This window comes from Anser cygnoides, chromosome 26 (genome assembly GCF_040182565.1).
Source record: "Anser cygnoides isolate HZ-2024a breed goose chromosome 26, Taihu_goose_T2T_genome, whole genome shotgun sequence".
NCBI lineage: Eukaryota > Metazoa > Chordata > Aves > Anseriformes > Anatidae > Anser > Anser cygnoides.
In genome coordinates, this window is record NC_089898.1 from 3480024 (window position 1) to 3504521 (window position 24498).

General features: G+C 43.3%; 1 long non-coding RNA gene across 1 annotated transcript in view; it reads left to right on the forward strand.

The window, feature by feature from the left end:
* Positions 1 to 24498, forward strand: part of LOC106046254 (uncharacterized) — a 237577-nt gene that overhangs the window by 78939 nt on the left and 134140 nt on the right. Inside the window, exons 22-26 of the long non-coding RNA XR_010826660.1 lie at positions 23 to 176; positions 330 to 434; positions 1353 to 1476; positions 3421 to 3540; positions 23898 to 23971. This is a non-coding gene — a long non-coding RNA (uncharacterized lncRNA). The remainder of the gene's footprint in view (positions 1 to 22; positions 177 to 329; positions 435 to 1352; positions 1477 to 3420; positions 3541 to 23897; positions 23972 to 24498) is intronic.

Sequence of the window (24498 nt, forward strand, 5' to 3'; positions counted from 1 at the left end):
ATTTTTTTTCTTCCTTTTCCAGCACTTGAGCTGAAAAGGATTCAAGAGGAACAGAATGTTTTTCACACTATTATGGGTACTGCTGCTTAATCTCTTCCTCAGTGTCACATTTCATTTCTGTCATTACTGGAACAGAACAGAAACAGATTATTGTGCTCAGTGATTTCTCAATAAAGGTCAGCTTCAATGTCTAGGTTTTTTACTTAGGACCTTTCAGTGCCATATCTGCTCTAATTCCCACCACCAGCATGTGTAATTTTACCTGTGCTTTGCTTCCTGTTCCTGAAATCTGTATTTAATGTTCATTCTCTGATGCTTCCTTCTGTCAGCTTGGGCCTGGCTTAACACGTAACCACTCACAGGAAAACATTCTGCAAAATTGTCATGGGAGCCCAAATTCCTGAAGCACCAGGTACCTCCACACGTCCATACAAGTAAGTACCTCCATATGCAAGAGAATCCAAAGTACAAGTCAGATAATTTTCAGTTTTGCTCCTTCAGGAGCATCAGCAAATGCAAAGCCCGGGACTGTTGCCCATTTGCAGAACGTTGCCTGCTTAAATATTTAGCCCCCGTCTGTAGTAAGGATTCCTGTACATGTTTAAAGTGCTGTTGGGCTGCTATGGGTTATATGCTATAAATACTTAATGCTTAAACAGGGAAATCGGAGAAAGCACACTACCACATGTTTAAAGTGTGAAAGGGGATGCTCAATTCCTAGAAAGCAGGCTTGAGACCACAGTCCAGATGACAGAACAGGTAATAAAAATACATTAACGTAAACAGGCAGGGACACAAAAGCCTTGTTTAGTGGTAATCTTATCTCCAAGCAGGTATAGAATAAATAGATTAAAATCAATTTGGGTCTCCAGACCTTTGCAGTAATCTCTTTAACTGGGGCTCATTAATTCTCAGGGAGATTAAACTCCGTGACTTTAAATGCCCAAGTTAAAGAAAGTAAAATAGCTAATTTAGCCATAGGATCTCATTGGGAACAAAGTAGAGTGTTAGTATTCATGTGAAAATTTCCCAAATTAACGACTCAGGGAGAATATTACATAGGTTTAAGATGTCTAACAAAAGGTATTTCTGTAAAGAATGACTGATTATTGTCTTTTTATTGTTCAAGGCCATGTACATTTGTGTTTTAAACATCTCTGAGGATGGAGATTCCACAGCCTCTCTGGGCAACCTGTTCCTGTGTGTCACTGTCCTCACAGTGAAAAGCTTTTTCTTATTTTTAAATGGAATTTGCTCTATTTCAGTTTGTGCCTATTGTCTCTTGATGTGCGTCTGGGCACTGCTAAGAAGGGTCTGACCGTGTTTTCTTTGCTCTTTGCTCTCTCCCTCAGGTATTTATACACATCGATAAGACAACCACCACACCTCCCTCCACCCCCAGCCCTTCACTTCTCCTTGTCTGACAGCTGCTCCAGTCCCTAATTCTCCAAGTGGCCCTTTCCTGGACTTGTTCTGGTATGTCCATGTTTCTCTCTTTTTTTTCCTGGGGAGCCCAGAGCTGGATACTCTCCAGCCGTGGTCTCACCAGTGCTGAGTCGAGGGGAAAAAATACCTCCCTCTGTCCCACGTCAACGCAGCCCCCAGGGCTGTCTGTCTTTGCTGCAAGAGTTTATGCTTAATCCCGCGTGAACGATTTTTTTTTTCTAAATGGCTTATTGTGAAGCAGCACAGCTCTCTTGGAGCTTGTGGAAGAGCTCAGGGCTGCTTAGGAAACTGAAAAAGTATGACTTGTACAGGAGTATACTGACTTACAGTGGTAGGAGTGTTGTCTATTGCTGGACCTAAGAACAACTTGTTTTAGCAGCTGCAATACACAATTACTTGGAAAAGGGCTGGAAACAAAATGCGTGACTTGTTATTACAGAACAATGGCAAACCAGCTTTCTGAGTTTTGAGACATGAATTACAGTGAAAAGTGAAATTAAAATGAAAACATCCACTTCTGATTTCTATCTGCAAGAACTTGACTTGCAGCTGAGTCTTTGGTGTGCTTTTATGTATAGTGATCGATGTCCGCCTTAGGCTATAGAAAAAAAAACACGGAATACTTGTGTTACTGAAATAATGGTAAAGTCCTCATTGTCTTCAATGCTGTAAGAGCTGTTGAACTTCCAGAGGTACAGTGTGCTCCCAGGACTTCTTTGGATGATGAGTGCTTGCTGCCTCTTGACTTCTGGTTGTTTCTGGTCTGTTCTCTTCTGTCTGTCTCTTGTCTGAAGTCAAACAAAATGCAGAATTTTGAAAACACTTCCTCCCCAGAGCGGGTGCCATTGCGTTTAGCATGTGAAGTGTTCAGAAATGATACCGGTCTTTCAGCACAGTGTGGATCCTAGAGACAAGGGCTCTTGCAGAAGGAGGGTTACCGGTGTACACCAAGAAGCATCCCCCCGAGGCAGGGCAGAGCAGCTTTGTGTTATTCGTGGTGCTGTGATTTCTGTGCTGCCTGCTCCAGCTGCTTTGAGTCCCTTGAGCTAGAAGGGAGCAATCTAAGACAAGTCTGACTTGCACAGACGCCACAGCTAATCATTTCAGGAGCAGCTATAGTGAAAGATATTGAGGGACAGTTTGGGAGGAGGACTGAGGGGAATGACACATTGAATGGACTTGCCTGGTTTTTACACGTACTTTGTCCATACTTAGACTGCGTAGAAAGCTTGGCTGTGTATCGACTCTTTTAAAAGGGAGAATTGCTTGCTTCCTATGTTCCACAGCTTGTGTTAATAAAGAAGTAATCATCATCTGTCCCTCCCAGGTTTCCCTGATGGTCTCAGCAGCTTGCTCCAGGCTGTTTGCCTCGTTGTCTCCTGGCCAAGCTTGCTGTCAGGGACTCTGGCTTTGCAACAGAGCCACAGTGAAAATGGGGGAGCTGGAGGATCAGATACAGGGTGATGGGCAAACATCTGAACACACAGGTGGATGGAAGGAGGTGGGGAATGCTAGTTACCACAGGTTTTCTTCCAATTCTTTTTAAAGAACAAACACTTATTGACATTCGTGCCCATACATCATGGGTATTTTTTTCTTGAACTGTTTGTGAGGGGTTGTCTAAATGAAATTGAATTTTACTGGAAAAAAACAAGGTGTTTTTGGCAATTAACTTTCTCCATGTTAACTGACTTGCAATTAACCTGCAGGAAATGTCTTTAATGTCAGTGTCATGTTTAAATATACCTTGTTGCTTTAATCGATTGTGTAATCACAGTCTTCATAATCTGCTTTGGCTTTGTGCTCATTACACTGGGACCTGAACTGTCACTCAGAATTATTAAGTCTAAAAAGTTCTCCCTTTAATGGCAATTAACACTGAACCAATTCATTTTAAATATGTAGACCGAGATGTGATTAAAATGTTGCATTACAAACCCACATAACACTAATCTGAAGCCTGGCTTTTCACAGGGACTGCATTGCCACCTGCAAGCAGGCTGCCTTACAGCTGTGCCTTCGGTGTGCTCCTGGTGCATGGGGACATTTGTGAGTGCCACCACCTCGCAGACAGGCTGTATGGCAGGAGATAAGGTACACGTGCACGGGACCCTGAGGTTCATAGCTGTCAAAATGTGTAGGGCCGTGGATCTCATCCCCTCTGAGAAGTGGTGGTGGCTGTCTGCCCCTGTCCTTCAGGAAAGCAGCTTATTCAGCTAAAGGAAAAGCTGGGCTTTGCTGATTTGCCTCCACGGTATATGTAGGCATCCCAGTCTTTGGTGACAAATGTAATTTTTGTTGACAGATCATTGAAAAGTGTCTCTGGGTGAAGACTTCTGGAGTGTGTTATTAGCTTGTTTGTTTGTGCTAGCTAGTGTTCAGCGGGTGTCTGATTAAATATCATGCTAGCTGGCTATTTATGTATGGAGATTTCTCTTCATAATACATTAGTGGCAGAAGTATTAAAATTATCCAGTGGACCATATTGAAAAGTATTTAAACACCTAAATATGGTGGTATAACATGCTAAACTGTAGCCTTTCTAGATCTTCCGATGCCTAAATATGAAGTCTTTGCTGACCTGCAGCTGATCAGTTCATCCCTGATTTAAGTCTAATCCCCATGTCACAAATGAGGTTAAGCCTGCCTCATTTAAAGGGCATTGCATCTTTTCATAACTAGCTATGAAAAATACAAATATGAGTGGTATGAGTGAGTGGTCGTGGGTACGTGCAACCTGGAGGATGACTTTGTGAGATGCTGATGTCCAATTTCCTATGGCAACTTCGCTCTGTGAGTCTCTGGAGGAGACCTTCCTCCTGCAGCTTACAGATAACTAACTGTCTGTTTGCATGTTTCAGTGTATTTTCTTATTGTGGTAAATATTTACCTAGCTTATAGTATGGTATTAAAATTTATCACCTTGGGTTCCTACCTTCAAATTTTGGAAGGTAGTTTCAGAGCAACTCTAGCTGTGTTACCTGAACCTCAGCTGACAGAAAATGTGCAAAAGTTCTGTTTTCCACCTTAAATTGAGGTCAATAGCCAGATTTTCATGAAAATGTGTGTATATATGTATATAAATATATATGTATGTGGGTGGGGTTTGTATGTATGGATATCTAATTTTATATATAAAGCCCAGATGTAGGCAAGCTTGTTTAAAGACAACCATGAGAAATCTCAGACCATGTTATATCAAGGAAAGACTTCAGCCAAACTGCCCCAAACTGTTTCCCTTACCACAGAGGGACTTCTTGCTACCTGTGGTGGCAGACAGCTGTGTGCCATGGGGAAGTAAGTACGGATAAGTGCAAGGCAGCCAGAGCAGACCACGGCTGGCGTGTCCCAGAAATGTCCTGTATGGAGCCTGCGGCACGGTACACGTGCTACTGTGAAGGAATGTTTTTTTGGAGAGGTAGGTTTCATCGCCAGGTCCCTACATCTGCTGGGCAGGGGGCTATCTGCTGCAGTTAAGACTGGTTGGGGTGCGAGGTGACACCAGCCCTGGTCCCCAGGGCTGCCAGCTCTTATTTTCAAGAATGAAGCAACCTATATGCAAAGGTGACCTTGGAAATGCACCTCCTGGAATGCGTTCCTGAAATTTTTTAGCATTCTTCAAGGAAGTAGTAAAACTAAGCAGCATTCCAGCTGTTCCTGTGTTTCTGCAGATTACAGATATTCTATTATGCTTATTTGAACATTGACTTAATTTTTAATTAGGCTCCTGTGCCTAATTGCTCGGGAAATACACCTCCTAGTAAAAAATGTTGCTCCTTACTACTTATAAGAAGTTAAATACCTCATCACAAAACACGTTGCATTCTATAAATGTCTGTGTTATAGCTCATTACACTTATATTTTTAAGTCATTTTAAATAATGTGGCTTTCTTTTTAAAGCTGAACAAAATAAAGTATTTGCTTTAAAAGGAAAAACGAAATCATGGAAAATAATAATTTATTACTCCAGCTCTGACAGGCTAGATATCAATTTTATGCTGTTCTGCTAGTATTGCGATGGCGTTAAAAGTTGCCTTCCCCTCCCAAAACAACAAATGAGTTTTGATTTCTCTTCATTAAATGCGTCATTAATTCCTCCTCCTAGTTTTTGTTTGTTTTCCCTTCCATACCCTCTTGTTCCTGTACATTTAATTCAGGCGGTGCATCCATCACATTCTTGTAATTAGTACTTGGAAATGCGAAGTCTTCCAAGCATTATCACTCCTGTACGAGAGCTGGGAGACAGACAGGTCCATTTGCCTCAGGACTTTGCACTGATTTTTCACATTTCAGTTTGGAGCTTGCATTTGGACAGAGCAGCATGGCCCTGGGTGCTTTTTCAAAGTTCAAGCCACAAACCAAGCAATTTCCCACTTCTATCAGGCCTTCAAAGTTTCCATTTTGATTCTCTCTTCAGCAATGGAAAGAAATACAGCATCGTGAGGGCTCGTTTTAGAAGAGCTATTGCTTTGCTCTGATTGTTTGGGTTAAGTGGGACTCAGGACTGATACGTGTTTAGCCCCTCGGATTTTCAGCCTTTAGAGAAACCAGGTGCCTGTCAGTCTGCCGGTCGCTGCATGGCAAGCTGGAGCCTGGACTGAGGGTGCAGGGGATTCTCCATGGAGCTTTGCAACCTCAGAGAATTTTCACTGAAACTACAATAGAAATTATTATCTATAATATATATATATATATAATCTATATTGGGGTAATAATAGAAATTATTACCCTACTTTGGGTTGGTGAGGGCATGCCCAGGTGTAAACGTGGCTATGGAAGTAACCATGTGTTCGAGTTGTGTCCAGTATCTGTAAGTATACTGCTAAAGGTCTTTGAGTCTTTTTTTTTTTATTTAATTTAATTTTATTAAGAAACAACCACACGCTTGGCTTTTTCTGGTCTTTTTTGAATTCCCCTGGCCCGTCACATAGCTGGAAGAAGCCACGCTTTCTTTTGGCCTGTACACCCTGAATAGTATGTTGGGATCGAACTGGACTTTATGAGACATCACGTTTATACATCATATTTGGGAAATCCAGGGTGGTGATTTATTGAGGAGGGGATGAGAAGGCTAATGGGGGCCAAACCAGGCAGATCCATTTAGGCAAAGCCCTTACTGCTCTAAACGGGAGCATGCCTTGTACGAGACTGCCAGCTTGCATAGGCTTTCTTTATTCTTTCACCAATTTTGGATGGCTTTCTGTCTTAGGGTATTGGCACTAAATATTCTCCCACGTACAGTTATTTCTAAAAGTGAATCAATAGGTGGCAGCGTATTGAGGAATACAGCTCCGCGTATTGAGGCCACCGCGCTGCCATTTATTCCTAGGAGCCTGGGTGAATTCAGGTTCTTGATTTAAGAAGCTGCATCCTGTGACAACATCTGGGTATTGCGGGACAAAAAACAAATAACTGCTCTTCACCAGCCCTGGTGTATCTGTCCAGCTGGGGTAATGATGCTTATCTCCTTTATAAAAAGCTTTGAGATACGCATTTGTTAAGTTTTATACAAGAAGCAGGTCTGATAAATTATACCGCTCTTTTATACATGGGCCTGAGGTTCCGTCCCACTGCATCAAGCAAGGTCAAGCTGCGTGTTTAGAAGCTGCAGAGCGGAGCCCTTCGCTGTCACCTTCGCCGTGGGGTTTTTCTTTATGTGCTCTATACCCCGCTGTCTGTTCTGACCATGGAACAAGCCCTTTCTTTTGCTTCCCTCTCAGATTGCTTCAGCAGTTGCCCTCGCTCTCTTTAATGATTTTAAATCACTGCTTTTGATGTCCAGTTTATCTTCCCAAAATACAGCACCCCTGACTGCATCCGATTCCCTCCTTAATCCCCTGATCACTCAAGACTGGAGTTAGATGAACTGTCTCAGGTAGCTGTTGACGGCTTTCAAGAAGCAGCTGAATGCTAGAGAAGATCCATCATGCTTTCCTTGGTGTCAGAAAGGTTTTGCTATTAAAGATTAGGGAGGCTGGAGGTCACTCCAAATCACAATATCGTTCACTTTATAAGCCTGTTTTATCCTGTCATCTGCTATTACGTTTTCAAGTTGTTTCTGACCGAGGAGTCTGTGGCATATATCAATTTCTTGCCCTTCAGTCCCTTTAAACGCTATGCTTTAAGCACTGATTGATTCATTAAATGTCTCCAAAGTCAAACAATTTATCTTTTGAAGTTTATTTTATTGTCTCTATTTCCATGAGCCTGACTTCATTTCTACAGTAATCTCTAGCACAAGGTTCTTATGGTCACTTAAAGAATGCGTTTAAATATGGGATATTTTTATATGCATGAAAACAGGCACCAGTAAGTGTTTTTACGTACTTTTTAAAATTGCAGTGTACATTATGGGAATTCTTTTTTTTTTTTCTTCTGTGCTTTTACAGTATCATCTGTTTGCAGGTGAGATTTTTTTTTTCACCCTTGCTCTTTTGTGCAGCCCTCGTTTCATAGTTTCACTTCCCATTTTTAATCCAGTGTTTTGAAAGTGATCCATAAGGGATGTGCCTCTATTTTTAGGTAGTTAATGTGCCAGATACTAGAATATAAGAATACACTGCTCTGTCTATACGCTAGTAAGATTTAAGAAATTTGTTCTATGTTTGAAAATAGTGCATAGCCCCTGCCCCTGCCCACCTACCATCTGACCCTTTCTGTATTGACTCGGAGCCACCCCAGGCTTGCAAACCGTGTAAATACCAATACAGAGAACAGCTGAACTCACACGGGGTCTGAGCCTGTCACGTGGGTTTGAATGCAGTCCTTGAGATTTCCTCTTCTGGAGGTTTTATGTTCTTTGAGTGGGGATTAAGATGTAACGAGATGCGAAAGTGGTGCTGCTGTGTCGTCTGGCATCTTGCAAAAGCCTTGGTTGAAGGTTTCCTCTATTGTTCTTGATATTGGCTTCAACAATTGCTCAGAACAGCATTTTTATTACCCTTAGGAAGGTTGCTTACCTTGGTGTCTCTTTTCCTGACATACTCTGGCACTTCCTCATGCGTGCACTTGTCTCCTTTCCTGCTAACAGCTATTACAGTGTCTAAGCTTTGCTGTGGAAATGTTCTCTTTGTTGAAAAGGCTCTTGGAAAACCTCACTGTCAGCCTTAACATATTAGCTTACGTTAGCAGAGCACGCAGAAGTTGATTTTGCATTAGATGTTATTAAATATTAACATGTTTACACTGCAGTGGTAGCCTACAGTTATGCACAGCCCTGGAGTATTCCTTAGCTGCCATCTGATTTTTCTAAGCACGCTCCCAGCCGAGGCTCGACGGCTTCCTTGTGGCTTCTCCCAGCACGGATGCAGGTCCTGACTGCGAATGCTCACGGTCCATTTCCGTACTGTGTCAAGTGAGCTTCTTCAAGCAATGCTGCAGATGCTGTGAGCAAATTTGTGCAGAAACGAAGGAGGAGCCCTCCTAGGGGTAGTAGGCATCTCTCAGAGGAGCAGTTTAGATAAGGTACGGTTTTACTACCGGCATGAGCCTTGCAGGGAGCTTTCAGAAGGCTGTGAGCAGGTAGCTCATCCCACCTTGGGCCTGCTCTGGGGAAGGTTTTGGCAAACAAAGCTACGCAGGAACTGGCTGGGTTCAGGTTAATGCCTCAGCCTGTCCGTGTGCACGTGGCAGACCTCGAGGACTGCTTTGGAGTGAGCGATGGGGCAGCGACAGCTTTTGTGGGCCACAGATACGGGCACATCAAACATGCTGTGGTTATGCCCCTAAATGTGTCAAACTGAAGATGAAAAGGACCTAAAAGCAAAGCCTCAGCTTGCACGGTAACCATGGCTTTTCTACAGGGCAGATCTTGAAGTGAATCTCACGATTTGTTTTCTGCGAATAAAGTCACAACCACCGGCTCATCATCTAAACCACTGGAAAATTTTCTCTGTGGTCCTGCGTACAAAAGAATCTCGTCATTCCCAAACTCATCTGGGGCAGAATCACCTAAACCAGCATAAAGAGCTGTCGAGTTAATCTGATTCCCTGGGGAAGGTTAGCAGCGACTGCACCAAGGTTTCTTCAGGTGAACGGGTGGTGGTGGGGGGGTAAACGTTAAAAAGGTGTGTGGGGAGGAAACTGAGCTGTTGGCAGGTTGGCCCGGTGAGATCCAGAGGTTGTGCTGTGGTTCTGGTAGAAAGGTAGGGTTTTAGTAATGAGAATATACTCTGTGCAGTGAGATTTGGTCTAATTTAATTTTTCAGTGGTGTTGCCCTTGGTTATCGTCTCTGAACTTCTCCTTCTGAGTTAGCTTTGCGGTAATGGTAGCTGTGGGCAGCATGCTACCAAATAGCTGTCCTTCCTTCTCACGTTTACCTGCATTTACCACATGTAGGGATCAATTTGAAGGGACTCATTCATTCTTTCAGAAAAAAAGAAGTACTACATTTGATAAAATCCTTGTTATTTTGCGTGCATGTACCTCTTGGACAGCATGGTCTTCTCCCTGACATTAAACAGGGTAATGCACGATATTGTAATCCTATCTTGTTCCTAAATGAGCATGTGGAAAAGTATCTGTTCTTAGGGGATGCTGCTTGCACTGGGTAAATATGTAAGAATTGTGATAAAAATCCATTTGTTTAATTAGTGCTTAAATTATACTGGGGATTTTCCAATCCACAGTGTGTTTATTTCTACCTTGAGTAATGGGATGTGCAAAGTCTGCTGTAACAGGGACCCAGAGGTCTACAAGGCTCACGGTGCACCTCATTTAGGGTGTAAACGCCAGGTAAGGACCCCCCTGACTCTCCTAGATGAAAAGCCCCAATTCCTAGATGGGGAATATAAATCACAGGAGATTTTTTTTTCCCCGAGTTGCCTTGCCTGCTTTGCTGCAGCAGATATTTGCTGTAGAAGAGTAGAAAAATCATTAAAGCAGTAGAGATTGATGATCTAATTGAGATTGAATGATCTAATCTGGCATTCAGTGCAGGAAAATAAAAATCAGGGCTATTGCATGGTCTCAAGTGTCACTTGTGTTAGTCTTTGCTCAGTAGCATTTTAGCAAACATTAGAAAACAGATTCTGATCCCAGTGTAATACAATTCAGATGCAATGCATTTGTCTTCCCGATCTGCTTACCTTTACCCTTAAGGAAAGGTAATAGGAAGGAAGACTTTTTTTTTAGTTTTTCAAATTTTCCAAAGAGATTTATTTATTTATTTATTGTTATTTTTTTTTCCAAAAGCCACCTTTGCTGAAAATAGTTCAGGATTTCCTCCACAGTAATTAAGATGATGGAGCTGAAAAATCCAACACTTCAAGCAGTTTGTACCTAAGAGTTTCAAGAAAATATTTTATACGTCATAAGTTTTGGAGATGACAGAGCTAGGACTACGTTTATTGCAGCAATATTGCCTGGTAGTGCTTACTAAACTTTTGCCACTGGAAAATAGCTCAAGGAACCGTACAAAAAGCTATTCATCATTTATAAGGTGTAGTTTCAAACATTTGTTTAAAGACGGTTTGTTTCAAGGAGGATCTCTGGGGACGTTTTGAAATGAAAATACATTTTAAAATGATGAAATCCCTGTCGGAAGGGAATCATGAGTTGTGATGGTGTCTAAGCGTAATAGCTGGAAAAGCGCAAGGTAATGCCCTTCTCTTCTGCTGAAAGCAGGCCGTGGGAAAAGAAAGCAAGCTGCTAGAATCAGGCCTTTCCTCCGGGAAAAGTCTCGATATTGCTGGTTACCTGTCCATAATGCGGATTTTGTTTGAAGACGAGCTCTCCACCTTCCTGCTTGCACGCTGCTTTGGGGACCCCTGCTAATCCTGTTTTGCCTGATGGGTTTTTCTGAGCGCAGGCTGCAAACCCTTTGTGTCTGGGGCGTTGGATCAGCAGAAATCCCTGTGCAGAGACACAGTTACAGAACTTGGCACGAAGCAAATTGTTTTTCCTTTGGCTTGGACTTCGAGGACTAGGTTTATTTAGGTTGCTCAAAGAACAAGGCTTTTTGTTTCGTTTTGGCGCTAGATGGAGCTAGGGGACTAAGCAAAAGTGAAAAAGCGATGGACCATTAAGAGGAAACATTAATGTTGCTTTCAGATGTAAGAGAAAATTGGCCCTTAAAGCGCACAGAAGCCTTCTCCTGTTTAGATATTATTCACTGGACTTCCACCTAATATCCTATCCAGGGAAGAGACCTGTTGTTTATCAGATAAAACAGGGAAATACACTTTATTCTGAAAGACACTATTCCTTGACTGCCACAGTTAAGGATCTTAATTATCCTTATCAATCCCATTGTAAAGATCTGCTGTCCTATCAGCTCCTGTCCATATTAACGGCTGACCACGAGTTCTGGGATCTGTGCACAAGCAAAGGTTTCAGTAAAAGTGAGCAGCCAGCTATTTTCTCATTTGCTTTATGAGTATGGAAACAATGAAGTTGCTTAAGGTTTTGTGATTTGTATGACACAAAGGTTATTTTTCCGGCTGTCAGTCCCGGGCCAATTTCAAATTGTTTGTGGATGTAAGTGTGAGAAAACACGCAAACAAATTTAATTTGGGATGTCTAATGTTCCTGGTGAGACATTATCTGCTCTGGGTCTATTGTTGTGTACAATTAAATCTATCAGCTTGAGTTCCTCTTTGTTGCTTGTTTGTTGTGCAAATATTTAAGTGTCAAATAATAGCACAGGGGTGAGGGAATGGGAAAGCTCCTAAGAAATCCAGAAACCCACTTAAGCCTGTGGTTTCATCTTCTGGAAGCAGGCTGGAACAAGCCCCTTGTTGAAGACACTGCCTGGGGACATGGGCAGCCAGCAGGGCTGTAGACAGCGAGGAAAGATGGGCAAGAAAGACCTTTTAGTACATGATTACTGCTTCATTCAGGATGGTGCTGAGCCAACCTGAGCTTGTGTATTCTTGACTTTGCAGCTGATCTAGCAACAGCTTTGGGAATGTGATTTTTAACACTGTCCATCCTTTTCCATTCTGAGTGATGTTTATGTGGATCACGAACTGCCTCTCTGTTGTGCAATAGCTCCAGTCTTTACCTCTTTATCCTTTTATTTGCAAACATTGAGGACTTGAAACTATTTCATAAAAGCATTGATTCTTTGCAGCCAGAGGGGAGTGAGGGGAGAAAACCTCAGGCTGTGGTTGCAAAAGTTGGCAACACTGGTGAATCCTGAAACTCCCCGCTTCCTTGCAAATGAAGCACACGGTCCGAGGGCCTGAAACCATTCCCTCTGGCTGTGCAAAGCAGACTTGCCAGAGACTTGTAGCATAAATAACATATTTTCTTATCACAGGGGTAGCAATCACATTGCCACTTGGTACGTGCACCTTGGCAGAAGGTGGTTAATCGCCAGTTAGCAGGCGTTCCTTCTTAAAAGGCACGGGCAGGATGGAGCAGGAGCATGCTGCTTGCATTGCACGTGGCCTTTTGCATTCAGCAGGAGCAATGTATTAAAAAGAGCGGCTGGAAGCCTGATGTCACCTGATGTCACCTACCTTCCTCCCCTGCAAGTTTTAATTATAGCTCCGGACTTGGCTGAGACATGTCACTGGGCCTCGTGCTAAGACAGCTTCTTTATAACTAAAATTGGTGTCCAAGGAGGAAGTGTGTATGGCAAGATGTTGAAACACAAATGCATTTTATAAAAGTACTTCTGGGTGGAGCTTCAGAATTAAGCTAGATCTCATAGTAAGACAAAGAAATTAGGCCAACCAGCAATCTGTCTTTACATATTTCTTTATTTTTTTCCTGGCTTCCAAGTTAACCGAAAAAGCTGAGAGGTGGCCCATGTGGAGCAATGGACTTGTGAGTGCAGGAGCTGCATGATTTCAGCCATGAGACAACTCATATCTGATCTCCTTGCACAGGAAGAAGTTATTTCAAGTGCATTATTTGCAACCCGTCTAAAGGACATTTTCAGCTGGAGTCCTTCGGCATAGGCGGGGAGTTCTAATTTCAGCAGTCATGGGGTGAGGCTTTGCAATGCTCCGCACAGATATTGCTGTACAGAGCAATGGCTTGGTCTTACGGCCACGGAAGAAATGTGTAAATATTTTTTCTGTATCTCAGATGTGAACCGTCGTGTTGCCCTGTTGTTCTTAAGTCACTGCTTGAGGCTGCTGGGTGGGGACAGAGCTGGAAGTAGTCTGGGAGTCCCTATTGTCTTATCCGCCTTCTTTCCTAAGCCCTGCTGTAAGCAAGCAGAGACACAGCTGGAATGGAAATGGAAAATGCAGCTGCAATTAAACTTCTGTTCCCAAAGCCTTTGCAGGTTGTATTTTTGGTGTCCCAGGTGGATGTCTTGTAGTCCGGTGAGGCCAAAACAGCAGAGATGTGGATTTATTTTACCTTTGGAATATACGTGCAAATTCTTTTAATATCTGCTTCATGAAATTGAGGGTTTGTAACAGTGGAGGGAGTGCCTTCAAAATAGCATGCAAACATTTTGTTAAAGACAGTGCTTTTTTTTTCTTGAAATATCCTCTTGGGGCATTTAAAATCATCTGTTTTCAAACTTCAGAAACTTTCTCTCTACTGGGGCTAAGTTCTGTCATCCAAAATCCCTTTTCATGTGCTCTTGTAAAATAAAGCAGCTTCGGTACGGGCAGAAATAGCCCCAAAGCTCTCTGAAAGCTGTACCCTGGCACAGTTCCCAGCAGAAGGTGTTTTAGAGGCGATGTCAGAGCGTGCTCTGCGGTGCTTATTTCTGGGGATCATGTAAGGAAGTGGGAAGCAGAGTGTAAAACAGAGCAGTCTGGAGGGTTAGGTCGTAGCCTGGATCAGTTCTTGGAACAGGATGAGAGGAAGCCAGAAATGATTACAAACCCTGCAGATAAGTCTTGTCTTTTTTTTTTTTTTTTCAACCTCCTTTTCCACACTGGAAGGTTTTAGCTCTGTGCCCTTTTCTTCCCTTCCTGTGCTACATCGGAAATAAAGTTTCTATTACCTTTTGATGGAAAAAATAAAGCTTGAGGGGCTCCTGAAAGGTTGTTTTGAGGCTGTACATCTAACCTGTCCTTTGAAGCTTCTGAGCGTCCCCAGGTCTCGAAGGCAGACCTTTAATGTTGCTTTTTCCTTACTGAACCCCAAACCTCTCAGTCTGTGTCCTACCTGAAGTCTGCCTTGGCTTAGTTTTCAGCTCAGGACGGTTGAGGAACTGGGGTTAGAGCACAGAAGGCTTCGCTTCTGCTCTTGGTCCCGCAGATCCCACAGAGGCTACGTGGAGCAACCACCTATACGAAGCACAAGTCTGTGGTAGGGTAGAAATCCTATTAGTTTATCATCTCTAGCAACGAGACACTCAATCCAAGAGTAGTTGGGTTGGTTTTTGAGCATTTGTTTTTAAGATCCCCCATAAGGAAGTGGTGGTGTGTGATTTATCTGTTTCACAAGTGAAGGCTGCGCTTAGAGACCAAGCAGCTTGACACAAAGGCCGCCCCAAAGAGGGGAACCAAATATTGCTGATGAGGGGCTTCCAATTAGTGCAGCATCTTCTTTAAGTTATTATTTTTATTTTTCTGAAGGAAACCATTCCCAGATCACTTAATTACAGCCACCTGGATGCCAGGAAGCTTGCTGGATGCTGGGTGTCCGCTCACATTGTAGGCATGGAAGTAGACATGTATGTAGACAGCACAGCTGTCAAAATGCAGTATGTGCTTGTGTCTTTAATGCAAGCTGAGCTTTAAAAGACAGCCTTTTTAAAAGATACGAGTCTTGAAATCTAATAATCTTGCCGAGTAACTAACTCAACCAACATGCTACATTATTTAGGTTGTGTACAATAAAACTATTCGTGCTCGCAATGAAAGAAGTTCTTCATATACACCTGTTTCTGCTGTAAAGGTGATGGATTTGTAATGTACTGCATAATTAAACGTTGCAGAGGTATTACTTTGGAGGGAAAGCATGTAATGAAGGGGATATAGTAAGTTTTATAGTAAGTTTTAGTGATTACAGATAAAATTGTTTAGCCCAAGTATAGGACGGTCGGCTTTGCTGATTAAACAAATGTCTGAAAGAAACACAATTTTGATTAAGCCCTGCATTGCTCTGCTAGCAATGGATGAGGTTATTAAGCTCTATTTTTCCATTAATAAAACAAATGTTAATGTGTTATTTGATGCTAATAATGAATTCGCTGTAAATAGCACAGCTACTTCCCTAACATTTATCACCTCATTCACTGCCTTTGGCAAGGCTGGGAACACATTCAGCACATTTATTTTCGGGGAAAGGAGAACTGGGAAGGCTCAGCACCTCGGGACCAGTGCTGTCTGCTCAGCGTGCTCTGTGTTTGCTGTGCTCTTGTGGACAAAGTCGAACCGAAGCCTAGAGAGAGCTGAACTTCAAATACAACCCATTGAACCATCCGCTGCAGCACATCGCTAACTTCATTAAACTGTATTAATTCACAGTAGAGTGACTCGAGGAAAAAACTGCTGACCTGTCGCTGTTCCTAGAACCTCTTTGGAGGCTGTAAAACGCTCCACCAGTGATCGCGTTGCTGCGCAGATAAAAGATCTGCTTGGCCTACAGTTTTGGAGCAGCAGCTCGCGTTCAGCACCACAGCAAACCTTGCTTGTGAATTTCCCCTGTCCAGCATGGTTAGGTCGGGCTGTATCGCATGTGCTCTGAGGCAGGCAGGCATTGCCCAGCGGATGGAGTGCTTGGAAGCGTTTTCTTAATAACTTGTCCAGGTGTTCAGGAGGAAGGCTTCTGGTGTCCTCGGTGGGCTTCAAACCGGGCACTGCTCGCTGCAGGTAGAGGGTCTGGGTCTTTTCCCCATCTCTTTATGTCAGGAGTAATTGTGCATTAATCCTTTTATCCTCAGCAGCATTGCCAGCTGGGGAAAGAAGAGGAAATAAAGCCCCAACGCGCTGTTTATTCCTACGGTTGTAAAGCTTTGTGTAGCTCCTTAAACCGGCGACATTACAATGCAAACAACTAGAGCTGCAGATAAAATCTGTAAATGCCAGCTTGGGAGGGTGGCTGGAGCCTTCCCTCGGTGATTTCTGTAATGCTGCTCAAGGAATTCCTTTTAAACTGTGTTGCAGGGGCTGCTTTGTGAGCGGTTGGTGCTGGTGCTGGGTAGGAGCAGCTTCCAAGAGCTTCCACTTCCAGCAGGGATGCTGCGCACAGGTGTCTGCCACAAACGGGTGTCAGCAGCTGCAGCCAGAAGGAAATGCAGTCGGAATATGTGACCAGTCTCCCCCAGCCGCCTTCTTTATCCCCAGTAGAAATTAAATTAAACTTAAAGGACTATAAAGGAAGCACAGCGGATGAGTCAAAAGGATAAATACCTTTAAACAAGCAGGTTAATGAGATTCTGCTGCGATATTAGGAGAATATTTGAGCTCTCTAACAGCATGGGTGTATCAAGTCTGAATCGGAACAATTTACAACCCTGGCTCGAAGTAAATAGTCATTAAATGTGATGCTTCAGGAGACTGTATAGACCTTAATTCATCCTATCAAGGAATAATCTGTTGTGTCAAGACTTGGAAGGAGGTTTCATTAAAAAAGCAATTGAAAACTAAATGCTGGCATCTAAATAGCCCAGAAGTATTTATGTAAGTATGAGTGAATTTGGTAACCTGGCCTGTGTTTAGAGTTGTGTCAGTGAAGCTTCTTTCAGCAGGTGTAGACACATTTGGAGACTTGTTATCTTTTTCTGCCATGATTATTTTTCAGTTTTATGGCAGTCTTCAGGCAAGTGTGTGGTTCACGTGTTAGGTGCCAGACAAAAACAGTTTCAATTTTGCCATCGTTAACAGTTTTTACAACAAGTATTTCAATTAAAATGACTAATCTTGAGGCTTTGCTTAAATAACAAATGCAGCCTTCTCCAACTCAAGTGGAAACAAACTATTTCATTTCAGTTTGCGTGAAATTTTTCATTGGGTTGCAAATGATTATTCCTGGTGGAAAAGAGGAAACCCTTTCTTGTCTGGAGCTCCGTTTTTGATACCTTCCCTACGTAGTTCAGCCCTCGTGGACTTGCGCTGGATGCAGACGTAATGGGTACTCCCTCGTACCTGCAAATCTTCTTTATGATCACCCGTGGCCGCTATTCATGTAGTGTGATGGTAAAACACCGCTGTCGTTTGGACTATTATTGTAGCAGGGGACTCCTAATCTGTTTTCTCACGATAAATGTTGTGTGTGCCATGCCACATTAACGTTATATAGGATTAAGTGAAGCAAATGTAGTGGATTTGAATCCCCGCCCTGTAATTATGTGCAACACAGCTCAGTGGCTGGAAATACGCTAAGTTTTGACTAATATACGAGTTTCTGCTGAGAGTAACTGAAGCACTTGGGCTTATAATTTCCCCCTTGAGCAGAATCTTTATTTTTTTAGGAACACTTAAGCAGTAGCGTTTGTTTTATTTGTCTTTGGATTGCTTACGTTCTCTAAACTATTCAGTGTCCCCTGTTCAGTTCATGGAATCCGGATGAAATTCCATGGGATGTTTCTCATTTCTCTATTAATAGATCTGTATTGGTTCTAATACGGTCTCAAATATCGTGATTTTTGAAATTCAGCTTTTTCATAGAGAATCCAGCTGTTAGAGCAGCACGTTGATAAACAGCTTACTGCTCAGATTTGCCTCGCTCAGGTACGCAGCGTATTATTCGGTGCTACAGACAAGTTTCTTTCGCGTTGAACAAGACTTGAAAACAAATCAAATGTTTACAAGCTTTTGTGTTTTTAGAAGTCCTCTATAAGAGAGCACTGTGCGTTCCTGCAGGGCACAGAGATGAATTTAGCATTATCTCAGTTATGTGGCTGATGGACGAGATAGTAAAGATTTGCTGAAGATCACGCTAAGACCTTGAGCAGTGCTTGCTATGTTCAAGATCCACACTGGGTCTGGCCTCCAAGAGCAGGTGGTAAAAGTGATGATGGATTTCTCACCCACACAGACATCTTGAGCTATAGACAAGCCTTGGATTTTCTCTTCCCGTGCCAAGCTCTAAATGTGAATGAACACTTCAGAATTTCGTAGTAGAAAGGATGGGGAAAGCACCTTTTTCTGCAGGATGTGGTGTGAATGCTTAACTCCGCGTGTTCCCCTTGGAAGGAGCCCAGTGAAACTGGATGTGCAAGCTGTGCGTGTGCGGTGGTGCCGTGCTGAGATCTTCAAGTCCTGCACAGAGCCTGGGTTAGCTGGCTGCCAGGTTGTTCTTCTTTTGGCCTGTCTGGGATATCACGGGAATATCTTTGCTCTTAAATGGTCACAAACAAGCACTGTGGGCTCGACAAGCTGCTCTGCCACTTGTGAGTGTTGGTAGAGGATGCTGCACTTGGGCTGCAGGGGAAGAAGGAATGGATGGGGAAGGATTGCTAATCAACATCACATCAAAAGCTGATGATTTATGTCAGCTTATTAGAACCACCTTTCTGCTGTTGTAGCCAGAAAAGAGATGTCCTTTTTTGTGAGGAAACACATTCTTGGTCTGTGTACTTCTAGTTTTGGTTGGCTTGTTGGTTCTGAACTCCCTGGAACTGCATTTCAGCCACTGCTTCCAGTGTGCTGCCTTGGCTTGGGTGACTCTTTTATAAAACTTCTGGAAGGGCAGTCATCCAAAAGGCTTTGCAGATAATGTTTATTAACAGCAGGAGAAAAAACAACAATTATTTAAGGAGGGTTGGATCAAGTCCTTTTGAAGTACAATTCATCTGATGCGCTGAAGGTCTGCAGATCAGCTTTCAGCCCTGGGCAGCCTTAGCTGACTAGCCCAGATGATATTGTCACCACAGGGCCTGCACTGGGCTGTCAGCCTGACTTGCAAACCTCCCTGCTCGCCGTTTGTGCTCTGCTGGGGGAGACTCGTGCACCGCAGACATGCGGGTGATCTCCTGAGGCGTGCTGATGTAACCCAGGCTGCCACCTCTCCCCCAGCATCCAGCTCCCACCTCTTCTTCAGCTTCCTTTGTGGGTGCAGTACCGCTGTGTTATCTGTCACGCTGTAATTGTTCCTCTGGGCTCGATGCTTCCTATGACGGCTCCAGCCCTTGGCACACCACGGACTAGATCTTTTTTTCCACCTTGACAGCCAGGGTGGTTTTTCACGTCCTTTGCCTGGGCAGCACAGGCAATTTGATTTTGTTCTCCTGCTCAAACAGCTGTGTGGAGCAGCCTCGTGTGACAGGCAAGGAAATGCTGCAGCATCTGAGCTGGGTTTTAATCAGGCCCCAAAGATGTGCTGATTTTGAAGACCTTTCTTTGTCCCGTGCTGGTTTTCCCTCTGCTCTGCAGTGGGGAGGGGATTGGGAGTGATAATCTGCCTGCCTGTATGCAAGCAGCACGGTGCAGCCCCTCGAGCTTCCTCTTCATGGTAAGAGGCGTGTATCCTTGTCTGTTACGGGCTGACGTACGAATGAATGCAAGGAGTGGATAACTAACACGTGAGGAAGCTGAAATGAGCCTTTCACCTAAGAGACCAAAAAAGCCTGTGGATGCATTAGCTGAAGTCCTTGTTTCAGGAGCAGCGGCAGTGCCAGCACTTGTGTGCTCCAACAGCTGCTGCTGCAAACCCTGCGGCCACGCCGGAGCAGTGTTAGCAGGGTAGGGCTTCTCTCTCCTGCAGCAGGCTTGATCGTAATAGAAAAGGAGCCTCAGGATGCACTGAATGGGAAAGAAGAAGCAGCCAGCGATTACACCTGCACTGGGCAATACCAAATACCTTGTAAGGAGTACTGAGAAGTAAAATCAAATCCTTTCGAGACCTCTGATTTCTTTTATTTACTCTTCTAAACTCTAATCTTTGGACACCTTAAATCCTGTAGACTTTTATTGCTATTATGTTTACCTTTAGATACTTAGAACAAATTTGCCTATGATCAAAATACGTGTCAGAAGGGCTTCAACACTGAGCACTTAGCTTGCTTGTCACATGAGCATCTCTTACACGAACTCTGGGGACAGTGGTTAGGAGTTGCTTTGTGCTGCTAAATAGTTGTGCAGGTCTGCTGAAGCTTTTTAGCCAGCTCTGTTGCCTAAGGGTATAATGGTCCCGATTCCGTACTTCAAACAGGGTTTGCTGCACCTGGAGCCTAGGTTAATGGAGTACTTTCCAGCTTTGTGCAGTGACAACAATGAAAAAAACCCCTCTGATTACCCTATTTCCATACAATTTTCATGCCCGCTCTCTGTAAACCTAGAGAGTACAGTTTACTTGATCTCTGCAGCTGTTCATAAAATTGTCCAGGATAATTGATTTAAAAATATGCACTGTGGCTTCATAGCATCCCTGGGACGTTCTGGGCATCTCTGCTCTGTTGTCTGTACCCAAGTCATGCTGATTCTTCGTGACAAAATACTTTTTCCAAGTTTAGTGGTCAAGTTTATGATTTTATAGCGTAAGTACTAGTAGGGGCTAAACCCTGGTGTGGCTGGGCTTTGTAGTGGTCCTACAGGCTCTGAAACGAAGAGATATTTGAGGAAAAAATGTTCTCTTGCTTTAATGCTGGAACCATGTTTTGTGGAGCACGCAGGGAATACCTGGCAGAGCTAAATACCAAAGCTGCCACATCTCCTGACTTCCATTCCCTGCTTGTACAGCTGGATTATCTTTTCTCTTTGCTGTAGTGTTTTTTTTTTGTCTAGCACTGCAGCAAAACCAGCTGGGTTGTGGCTGTGAAGTGGCCCTGTGAACTTAACGATAACAAAAAAAGGCATTTGTGGTCCACCAGTTGTTTTTTGCTGTGCCCAGAAGGTGTACTTAAACCTCTACACGTAATCCTCGAACTGTACTTGCCTTTTATTTTCTTTGTGCTTCTCCCCTACAAGTTCCTGCAACCTGTCCAGGAGGACAAAGTCCTAATCCTGCACTGTTTTCATGCTGAAAAGAGAACTTTGTATTCTGCCTGTGTTCTCCTTTTCTTTAGGAAACAAGATTTGGGCAGTTCCCATCCAAACCGTGTGGGTGCTCTCCTGGACCGCTTGATCTGCTCTTGCAGAAGCTTCCAGATTTTAAGCAGAACAGGATGAAATACAGAGATTTATTTCCTTTTAGGGTGACGCATCTATGTATTAGTTGATGCTTATTTGCAGCTCAGCTGTTTCCATGTGGTTCCCTTCTGTTTGTTCTTTAATAGTATACAGGGCAGGAAGATATGTCTCTCTTCTCCTTTAAATCTGTATTCTACTGCTGTCTCATCTGTTTAATACATTTCCTTTACAAATCTAGACTTATGTTTCAGCTTAATGCCAGCAAGAGCTCTGGAAGGATTTATTCTTCTGGACCCTAATGTAAAATGAGTAATGCTAGAACTGGCTCCCTAGGTAGCAGCAACACATTTTACTACTGATTGTCAGAAACAATAAAAAAAGGAATATGTTGGTAGTTTCTGTGCTATTTGCTTCCTGGGATTTTTGTCCCGAATTAACCTCCAGAAATATATTGCATGAGTAACTTTGGAGAAGTTCTCAGCATGCGTGGAGGAGAGACGAGGAAAAGAAATCAAGCTGTTGCTACAGTTTTGGTAATAAATGTCAAGGAAATGAAACATTTATCGCAGGACTATATGTGACCTGCTGCTCGCTGCGTGCCAGACATCCCACTGCGTTCCTTAGGGGCCGTGAGTTGTGCGCATTGCACCTGCATAGCTGTAATAACTTGCATTTCTGCCTTCCATCCTACACCATTTTGGTGTGTTCTGCAGGTAAGCCTTAATTCAGAGCCTCTTGGAGTCTAATTCTTCTCCAAAAGCTGAGGTTTTGTCCTGTTCTCTGGGTCCTAGGACAGCCCAAGGTCCCAGGAATAAAGGTGTTCATTCAAAGTGATGGTTAATCACTTGGCTCTTCACTCGAACTGATCAGAAGCGGGATTTGTTTTATTAGTTTGCTGGGAAATTTAAGCACTTTCTCCTCTATCTATAAAATAAATGACGGTGTCCTTATTTTGTAGATACCACTGCTGTCAAAATGAATTTGTTAGCCGCCATCCAAGGTTTGGTTCAGTGGACAGAGAAGCCTTAGGTGCTGACTGTACTCTGCAGCTTTTAGAGTAAGAAGTTGTAAAAAGGAGGAATAACATTTGTATTTCAAGTGGAAAGAAAAACAAGCTTGAAATTTCAAAGTTGGTTTAAAGCCTGATGCTAAAGCACGTCATAAATGTTCTCAGTCTGCCCCACCCACAGCTTGGTAAAGCTCCTGAGATTTAAAGAGCTGTGTAGATATTATATTGCTGTCTCCAAACAACATTTTTAGGTTTAATTCACTTTTTTTTTGGTGAGCGTTTTCTTGATGCCATAGATTCACTGCTCTGTGTGGAAAGAAATGCAATGAGTTGCCTCTGTTGATGTGACAAAGCATCCTGAGCGGCAGAAACTTCCTTTGCAAAGGCTAAAGATTCCTCCAACTTTCCAACTTTTCTGAAGGCATTACCAGGCAGGGGAAATAATAAATTTAAAGCCAGACACCTTTCTTCTCAAACTTATGTCTCTGCTTTTCCCGGAGTAGTCTGTCTGTTCAAAAACATCGTCCAATCTTAAGCCTTTTCAAGGGAATCCTGTACAGTTGAATGGTTTTTCTTTAAGATCTTGAGTGTATTTTTTTATTTTTATTTTTATTTTTACTTATTTTTTAATTGTACGTGTGTCTGTCTAGACAGAGTTGGGCATAGTGACTTGGAACAAAAGCCGATGTGGTGTGGGATGCTTTTGTGTGAGCTGGCTCTTCCCATTCAAGATGTGAACCCACCAAATCCTTCTGAACTTTCCAGCTGATGCTAAAACATCCACGTTCCTTCCCTTTCAGGAACAGTAAGCTGAATTTGCAGTGTATACAGGGTTGAAAACTGGCAAAAAGACTCTTCTTATGCTTTTCTCTCTTCAGTTTTGAGGACTGTTCAAAAATCTGCCGAGACTTAACAGCTTTTGTACATCATTTACCCTTCCAGCACGTTGTGCCTGGTATTTAGTGCTTCAGTAACGTAGTTGGAAGGGATGGTTGAGGGGGATTGATTCCCAGGACCACCACCTTTGGCCTGCCAGGTTATTTGGATAAATTACCTCAGCGCCCTGTATAACTCAGGCCAGACGTGGGCACTGGGAGCCAGGATTCCTGTAAAAGCCCCAGGCATGACCTGGAGCTCACTGAAGTCAACGGGAACCTTTCCATTAGGCTGCAAATCCTGAAAGGGGCAGCACATTTTATTGGGTTTAGCTCCAGAGCTTTCAGGTTTTACTGCTCACAGCTCTCCTTCCAAGCTCACTGTGTGTCTACTCCTTGCAGTTCATGTCGTCTTGCATTCGTGCTGTGGTTTAGGATAACAGACCAAGCTGAATAAACCGCAGCAGCTGAGGAATTGGAAGGCTTTGCCTCTTGCTGCTAGAAGGGCAGAAACCTCTGATATGTGAGCATCACATGCTAAAGATTATGAAAAGCCATACACCTCTATGCAGATACTTACAAAATGTATTTTCTGTGCTTGTGTATACTTAACTCCTCTTTAATTTATTCTCTTTAGACTTCCAGAGGGTTGCCACCCAGAATAATGTTGGTTCAGTTGTGACGAATGCATCTTCCCCCTGCTCTGCTCAGGTAGTGTACCAACATTGGGAATGCTTGATCCCCTAAAAATGAAATGTCACGCTTTGCTGTGGGTCGTAGCTGTTGTCAGTGAGCCCTCCCTGCACCAGTAAACTTGCTTTAAACTGGAACCAGCTGGAGCCATCGCTGATCCTCACGGTAACAGAGCTTCAGTTAGCTTCAACTGTCAGGCAGTGTAACAGAAAGCTTCGTGCATCTTTTCCATATATCTGAATACGATTTTCCACACGGCAGGCCTTAATAGACAGATCTCCCAGAGTTTTCTCTTCGTGAGCCTGCCCATTGCCAGATTCCTGAAGAGCAGCTTGCCAGGGGGATGTGCTTTGCGGTGGTCTGGGAGATCCTGGTGCTGTCTGCTCAGATATTTGCTTTCAGGGTTGAGTTTCTCTAACTTTATAGGGATTTATGCTAGCGTACTCATCAGTGATGGATGCCCTGACAGCACGGGAGGAATCACTGAACTGATGCTGGAAATGCATTCTTTCCAAGTAAATACTGGAAAGGTTTAGTGCCACAAG